Below are 9,033 nucleotides of genomic sequence, written 5' to 3'. Positions count from 1 at the left end.
TGGCTCTATGACAGTAAACAAGATAGACGTTCATCCTGGGGGCTTTTTTCAAGGAATAGAAAGCAGAAAATCTTCTTTCCCTTCCCAATTTTATCGTTACAAGGTGTTTAACTTTCCATATCTTGAATTTCAAGCATGTTTTATATATGAAAGAAAATTGTTACAGATTGCCTTGTTTCTTTCAGCTTTAAAATTCTGTGACTGTATGCTTCTTTCATCTTTTCCACACTATAGGAGCAAAACAAAAATGAAAACAAAAACAAAAGAAATTAGAATGTCTGCTGCATAATTTGTGAAAGCCCATAAAGAGCAAAAGTTTTTGGGTCGGCTCCGTGGCGGAGTGATTAAGTCCGCATGCTCCGCGTCAGTGGCCTGGGGTTCACCAGTTCGGATCCTGGACGCAGACCTACACGCTGCTCATCAGGCGATGCTGTGGTGGCATCCCACATGGAAGAACTAGAAGGACTTACAACTAGGATATACAACTATGTGCTGGGGCTTTGGGGAGAAAAAGAAAGGGAGATTGGCAACAGCTGTTGGCTCAGGGCCAATCTTCTTCACCAACAAAAACCATACCTTTAAAAAAAAAAAAAGAGAGAAAGTTTCTCTTTACCAATATTTGAATGGTCTGAAAAGGAATTTGACTTAGTCGAAAGTAAAAATCAGACAGAGAGACAAAGAATTCAATCCATAGTTAAAAATGAACAGCAGTAAACCTTTCAAAAGCCAATAAAGAGGGAATGGACCCATGAGTCCACCTGCTAACCATCTATGTGTTGCAAAGTAGTAAGTACAGAACTTCTGAGACCTTTCCCAAAGCTGTTCCATAGATGCAACTGCCATATAGAAACAGTTATTATTGGTTTTAGCAAGAGTACAGAGACATGAACATAAAAGTACCCTGAAAAGATATTTCTGCAATTAAAAGTTAGGGTCAAAGATGAAGCCTGTGCTTTGCCACTTGACTCCGTGATGGGCCTCCAGCGTATGGCAGAGGGTTGCGAGCCTGCTCACTTTCTGGATAAGAATTTCTTTGTCTATATTGTTTTCTCTTACACACACCAACACCTGCCCTCGGTCTGTATGGCTCCTCAGGCACAATTCCCACTTATTTCAAGACAAGTTCCCTGGGAATTTGAATGGTAAAGTTGAATCTTCAGAGGTTTCAAATATTCACTCTATTTTTCTTATCCTTCACATCTGAAATGTAAAAAGATTATGACAAATTAATTCTGCCGTGGACTCCTCAGCTTATCCTGGGAGAAGCTTCTTCTCTTTTCAAAGTGTCAGGACTCAGGCCAAGTACAAATTGGTAAACTTCCCATAATGCCATATAGGATTTATGGGAGCCAAACTATATCTGTCTCAAGTGGAATAAAATAAACCCTCTGTCATGTATCCACGTCAAATAACTTAGGGGAGAATTTTGTATTATCAGATATGACACAGGTATATTTTCCAGCAAAAGCTGTGTCATACTCTTGAGGCTAAGTAATAGTTTGATTTTTTCCTACGTTTTCTCTTTCCTTTCCTGTCACTTAGGCAGATAGGCAGCTCAGGAGGTGGCCTGCATCAGAGTGCCAGACAGAACCACTTTCTTGTGTTTCCAAAAGCCTAAGAGCATGCGAAAACTCATGGGGCTGGCAGAGGAGGGAGCCCAGGGCAGGGAGAGGGCTGTAGGGCGGGGCTGGTGGCTAGGGGCATGTAGGGATGGGGGGCTCCCACAGGGGGTCATCGGCCTCAGCACAGATCCTTGCCTCAGGAGTAGAGCAGCAGCAGAATAGCGTCTCCATGAGAACGCGGCAGAGAAGAACACGCCTGCAGCTCAGACATCCTGCTCATCCACCGTCAGAGGTAAGTGAAAACAATCTAAGGGTCCCTAAAGGAATTTTTATTTTTTTTTAATTCAAAGGAAATGAGAAACTGGTATGCACAAAAGCACAGAGGTGAGAGAGCAAGGAAATCTTGTTGGCAATGACAAAATACCTCCAAACTCACTGGAGAGGAGACAGAATGAGGGATGCTCAGCACAGAGATAGCATGAAGGGGAGGAGCTGGTCGTTAATTGGGTTGAAAAGACTGGCAATTACCTGAGTGGTTGAGCAAAACTGCCGGAACGAAAACTCTTCCTGTTCAGAGACTCCATCTGCTGCATTTGCATGGACTCAGGGCAGGAGGCTGGAGATGCTCCCAGGAGGAGGTCACCGCAGCAACTCAGGTGGGAGGTGAGGAGGGCCTGGGCTGTGGCAGGCAGTGTGGGCTTCTGCAGACAGGATTAGCAGCCTGCACCAAAGATGGATTGCGGATGTTCGCAGAAGAGAAAGAAATGTTTAAAAATGACTCTGTAGCCAGAAGTCTGGTGCCTGGGCTAATCCTGGTGCCGTGGAAGGTAACAGAACATTTTTAGGAGATGGGGAGGGGCAGAGGGTGATAAGAGGCAGAGAGGAGGGGACAACCATGATGGACAATGAGGATGAAGACATAGTTCTACTAATCATCCTGCAGACAGAAGAATTAGGTACACCATTTTTATAATCAGAACATTCCGTGTCTTATCATTTAAACCTTATCTTAGCGATGAGGAAATGGAGGCCCAGGGAGAGCATGGCTCCTTTGCTCAAGACTGTCCAGCTGGCCGTGGAGAGCGGGCACAGGAATCCGACATGCTGGCCCGTCCATTAGGGCCCTGCGCACGGCAGCACTCTAGCTCCTCGCTCTGTCCTGTGGCCCAAGGCTGCCTTCTTTGCCCTCTTTATTCAGAAGGTCTTTCCCCCAGAGTGCCAGACTTTGGGGTATATTCTCTAGTGCCGCAAAGAAAGGCTAGCTCTAGGAACTTGCACTATATAGGCCTTTTTCTAGAATATGTCTATTTTCACTATTTCAAAAATGTCCTCTGAGCGCCTACTTTGTGTCGGGCAATGCGCTGGCACAGCCGTGAACAAGATAGTCCCAACTCGGATGGAGCTTACATTTTCAAAACTGATAACATGTTTTGGTGGTGCATCATATCTTTAGGCATCAATTTTTAGATTTTTATAATTGATTACTTTTTTTACTTTTACCTAGAGACCTTTGAAATTTGCACCATCTAGACCAGCGGCTCTTAAACTTGAGTGTGATCAGAATTACTTGGAGGACTTGTCAAAACGCAATCTGCTGAGCTGCACTCCCAGAAATTGGACTTAGGGTGACTGGGGGTGGGGCTGAGGACCTACATTTCTAATAACTCCCAGGGGATGCTGAGGTCACTGGGCCAGGGACCACCCTTTGTGAACTGCTGATTAAGGGTCACAGGGTCTTGTTGATCTTCTGGTGTGTAAAGAGCAAAAGGCACGTGGGGAGTGAGGTTAAGAAGGTGGGTAGGTCTGAACACACCTGTTATTAGCTGGATGGGGACCCAGATTTTGAATAGCCTCCTATATTCAAATCTTGCCTTATTCTCCAGCCACTGTACTTTCTATCGTTCCTGGAAGAAGAAATCTGCAACTAGAGTAGAGCCTCAAGACAAGGCAGGACTTCATTCTGCTAGAAAATTCCAAAGTCTCACGGAAAAGAAGAGCTTTTTTCTCTCATGATTTCCAAGGTAGTCTCTAGCATTTATGAATGTACAGACCAAATCAGAAAATGCTGTGTGGAAAGAGAAACGAGTCATCATTTCAGCAGTTGCCACCAGCTGCCACCTTGTATTTGACCCTGATTCCAGTTTTCTTACAGGAACGCGGGCTGTGGCCTTAAATTCTCTTCCCACGTACTCTCCTTGCTCCTGCTTGCCAACTGCAGCCTCCCGGGGCTGTCCAAATCCATCTGTCAGGAGTCCATGCAGTAAGTGTGCCACGATCCCAGCCCATCAGAACTGCTTCTGCCAAAGGGCCATCGGCTCCGCTAGCTTCTTCTTCAATTTCAGCTCCGTCCGCATCTTTATGTTTTGTTTAGAGTCGAGTGTACAGTTCTCACGTAATAAATGTTGAGTGATAACTTGACTGATGTCTGCAATGACACAAATGGGGATGTTTTGTAATTTCAACATAGAAAGTAGGAACTGAATAAGGTGGGCTATTTCATAGACAATCCCAAGTATCGTAACCTAGATCAAACCATAAAGTAGCTTATTTCGTAAATTTCTTACATAACAAAAATTCTAAATGATAATATATGTTCATCATATTTATCATGGCAAAAAGACAAAATTGAAGTACCCATAATACCATCACCCATAAATAGACTCAGCTGTGATTTTGGAAACTAACCTTTCCAACACAGGCACACGCACACGTATGAGGGCATGCACATACATGCACACGTGTGCACAAATACATGCATCTATGATAAAACTAGGCACACTTTTTTGCGACTTGTTTTGTTTTTGTCTTTACTGTGAACAGCTTTCCACATTTTAAATCAAACAGCCTCCTGTTAAATTGCTGTTGAAGTATTCCTCCATGTGAATGCACCGCAGTTTCTTTGTAACTTAACCAGTCTCTCTACTGCTGGACAATTCCTCCTTTTATAATAATACCTAACTAACCGTGGGGTCACTAAATTATTGAGGTCAAATTTTAAGTCCATCTTTAGTAATTGCTTTGAGATAAATTACTAGAACTGTCACGTTAAAGGTATTAGTGCATATGACCAAATAGCCTTCCAGGAATCTTACACAGATTGTTTTCTACACCAATGAAACTGCCAATTTCTCTAAGAGACTTTGCAGGTCATTGATGTCTGTATTCCCAGCACCTCTTATGGGGACTGACACATATAAATAGCCGTCAAACGAATTAATAGACTTAAGTTATAAGTTCAACTACCTAAAATGTTCATTTATGAATGGACTATTTTGGCTGAACATATATCACCTTTTCAAAGAAAGGCTATAACTACCTGAAAGGAATAGTTGAATCTGTTGTTGTGGTGAAGGGTTGTAAGACCATAGAAACTTGAATAAAGAGAAACTGAGCTAGAAGCACCCTACTCAGGGACGGTAGGGGCTTATCAAACAGAGTGAATTCGGGCACATTTTGGGGAACATCGTATGGCGGATAGCATATATTGGGGATAAATTGATTGCATTATTGAGTAATAGCTTTTTTGGTGAAAAAATGTGCAATATTAAGGATACGATGACTTTATTCTTATAAACACCAGACTCTTTCTGAAGGGTTTTACCCATGTTGAAGCTATACCAATTCTCTATGTATCATTTATCTAGCTATCTGGCTAGTAAGCGATCTCGTACCCTAAAATCTCTCTCTCAATTTGCAATTGCTTTGTATCAGTGCCTTTATGTTATATAGAAACATAAGTTAATAGATTTTTCTCCTTTTACTAAGTGTCCGAGGTGATAGACATATGGTTGATATTGTTCAAAAGAATAGATAGATCAAAGTAAATGAACTTAAATGAGAACAATTAGTAAGTACAGAGTATGTATGAAATGATATAATAATAGGAGTCCAAAAAGGTCTCCTATGCTGAACAACAAAACAGAAAGTTCTCATGGGGTTGTGCTGAACTAATACATCCGTTACTCGACATTCATCCAGACTGGACTGTGGTCGAGGCCTTTGACTGTGTCCTGATAGAATGTACAGATGACCTTGAGGAGCCTCCCATACCCAAAGAACTTACAAGCCAGTAAAAAGTAAAACTCTTTATAAATTGCAAAGCATTTCATCATAAAATTTCTTGACTGAGCCCTACGGTACCCTTGCAACTTGAGTAGGCAAGTACGATTAAGCACATAATGTTGAAAAGTGAAAAACTGAACTGAGGCTCAGAGAGAGTTTTTCCTAAATCATGCAATTTAGTTTCAAGTTCCAAAACTAAGACTTTAACCTTTAATGCAATGCTTATTCAACAACACATTGCTAATCTCTTTGGGTTGTAGGTATTTTGATTAAAAACAAATTAGTGCGGATGACAATTAAAAAATTCCCTGGTCACAGCTTTTATTAGTAAGACAATGATGATATGGGGGCAAGGTGGGGCAGCTTTTTCTGTATCTTGTAACACTTCTGTTCATGTTTCAGGACGAAAATTGCGTTAGCTTTTGTAAATCACTGTGATGGTTTACTCCTGTTGTCCTTTTCAACAACTCCTGTAATTGAAGAGGGACCCTTGAGAAACGACAGAGAAGATTCTGTGACCCAATCAGCTTCAGCAGAAGTGAGTGCTGGGTTTGTCTTCCATGTGCTGCTCTCCTCAAACAGGAAGGATCCAGGACAGCAGGATCTGAGAGCAGCAGTGCCGAAGAAGCCCTGGGACACAGGACACGCCCTCTGGGCACAGAGGCTTATGGCGGATCGAGCTGTGATCCTGAGCAAAAAACAGATAGGGAAATGAGAGACAGAATCCAGCAGGGAGAAGAACTCTGGTACCCCAAAGGAAAAAGTTTCTTATGGACTGAAAAGGACCACAAGAGAAGAGTAAAGGGATGTTTGCAAAACCCTCTTGTCTCCAAGTGTATTCAGAATGGGCTACAAGCAAGACCGTGCTCTCTATGGGCTGGATTAATGGAGCCTGCTCAGCTTTTCATTTGTAGCAAACATAATATCAGGGTTTAGTGTACCAAAATTCACTTAAATTTATTTATTTAAACATTAGAGTTTTAAGTAATTTTTAATATTTTTCTATTAAAAACATTGATAAATTGAATTAGAAATTGTAGAAGGTATCGTTTGAGCTCTCTGCCTAGCTTATGTTGACCCCTTTTTCTAAGAAGATCACTCTACAGACACGGAGTGGGCTCCCTACAGCCATGTTTTGGGGCACATTCATGTTCTTCTGGCCACGGTCAATTAGACGCAGGTATGTGTGTGGTTCCCAATGTGGGTCAGGGAATCCTCGCCATCTGCCTTTCTGGAAAATTTGGAATTGCAGTTCAGTGATGACTGCTTTTTCTCAGGATATGAATAACATGAGAGTTTTGAAGTTGAGGGTTACTGAGCAATCATCTTCTATACACCAGAGCACAGAAAAAGAGAGATGTTCTGGGAGGGGCAGAAGATGACGGATATAGCCTACCGCCTCTCTGATTGTCAGTCATATCACTATATCAACATTAGTATGGAAATGGGTAGAAATAATACAGGATGTTAAATATGATTAGATAGACCGTGAAATGTAAAAGCCAAAGAAATCTGAAAAGAGAAGAGACGATTGGCCAAATGAGAACCACAGACACACACTAAACGCATCTTTTGCACATAAAACCTGGTTTCCAGCTGTTCCAGTCTTCTGCTCCCTTCTCTCAAGTCCCTTGACATCCCTAGTCTCATCCCCCAAGTGACCTCTACTTCTGGTATAATCTTCTACAAATTTTCTATGTAAATACAAATCTTTTTATTCATTCACTAAATATTTTAAATATATCTATTATGTGCTAAAAAATATGAACAAATCAGAAAGAAAGCCCATTTCTCAAATAATTTACATCCTAGGGAGAGGAGAGAGAAAATAAACCACAGGAAACAATCAAGAAAACCGCGGGATAGTGGTAAGCACTATGCCAAGAACTAAAGGACGATGTGGCATTGACAGGTAGATGCTCTATACTGTGTGGCCCGGGCAGGTTGCTCTAAGAAGTTCCGTTTTCGGCTGAGTTCTGGCTCAGCTGGGGGAGAGGCGATGGGGATGGTGGAAGAAAATATTCCAGTCTAGTGCAGTGGTTCTCCAACTGTGATGCCAAGAGTTCAAGACATTTCGGGAGATCCACAAGGTCAAAACTATTATCATAGTAATACCAAGATATTATTTAACTTTTTTGCTGTATTGACATTAGCACTGATGTTGCAAAAGCAAAAGTGGGCAAAACCATGAAGGCTAGCAGGAACTGATTGAGAGGTAATAAGCTCTACTCGTAGTCATTGTGGTTTTTTTTCCTGAGGAAGATTAGCCCTGAGCTAACATTGGTTGCCAATCTTCCTCTTTTTTCTCTTTGCTTGGAGAAGATTAGTCCTGAGCTAAAAGCTGTGCCAATCTTCCTCCACTTTATATGTGGCTTTCAGCCCCAGCGTGGCTAACCAGTGGTGTAGGTCCATGCCTGGGATCCAAACCCCTAAACCCAGGCTGCAGAAGCAGAGTGCACCGACCTCAACCACTAGGCCATAGGGCCAGCCCCAGTCATTGTATTTTTTTAATGTTAAGCACATATAGTTTTAAAAATGCCAACTTCACTTAACAGTCTCCTTGTTGAAGCGGGACAATGATTAATTTCATTATATCTCACCTCTGGAGTACACAGCTTTTAATAGTCTGTGTGATGAAATGGGAAGTATGCATTCATCACTTCTGCTGCATACCAAAGTGGGATAATTGTCTCGAGGCAAAACCCCTTGCTGACTTTGTAATTTAAAAAGATATATTCTTATGGGAAAATCACAGCTACTAAATAAACCAGTAATGATAAAATTAGAAAATCACTATTTTGCCATTATTCATAAACTAACGGCATTGATCATTATCAGCTACTAATCCACAAAAAAAAAAAAAACCAAAACAGATATTATGTGCATCCTGAGGGAAGAACACAGCATGACCTAGAAGGCAGCCTCGCCAAAATAAATAAAATAAAATAAAATAAAATAAACCTTAATCTGATCAAGCCTCTAGATCAAACAATCAACAAACAGGAACCACAGATGCCAGTGGCAGGTGTTAAATGATACCATGGACATGCAGTGCTATGCGAAATTCTACAAATAATCTCATTTCTTCAATAAAAATTTGCAAAAATAAGAAAATAAAGAAAGAAAAGTAGGGGTGGACCTCTAAATTGAAGGAGACAATAAATTTCAACTGATTGCAGTGTGCGGATCTCTTTTGATGCTGATTTTAAAAATTCTTTACGATATTTGTAAGACAATTGGAATCTGATTATTTACTGGATAGTTGATAATATTAAGGAATTACTATTTTGTTGTTAAATGTGATTAGTATTATTGGGATTAGATCATTTAAAAATATCCTTATCTTTTATACATACATACTAAAATTTTTATGGATTGAATAGGAGAAATAAATAAATTGAAGCAAAAA

The 9,033-nt window shown here is 41.0% G+C and overlaps 1 long non-coding RNA gene across 1 annotated transcript; it reads left to right on the top strand.

Annotated features, from left to right (window-relative positions):
* The first annotated feature begins 635 nt into the window (after positions 1 to 635).
* On the top strand, positions 636 to 8,414 carry LOC138915860 (uncharacterized). The gene is made up of 4 exons (XR_011422243.1): positions 636 to 1,854; positions 3,446 to 3,583; positions 3,715 to 3,822; positions 6,027 to 8,414. It is a non-coding gene; the product is annotated as an uncharacterized lncRNA (long non-coding RNA).
* The last annotated feature ends 619 nt before the right edge of the window (positions 8,415 to 9,033 follow it).

This window comes from Equus caballus, chromosome 10 (genome assembly GCF_041296265.1).
Source record: "Equus caballus isolate H_3958 breed thoroughbred chromosome 10, TB-T2T, whole genome shotgun sequence".
Taxonomy (NCBI): domain Eukaryota; kingdom Metazoa; phylum Chordata; class Mammalia; order Perissodactyla; family Equidae; genus Equus; species Equus caballus.
Note: the sequence above shows the minus strand (reverse complement) of the source record. Positions and strands in the feature narration are given on the sequence as shown.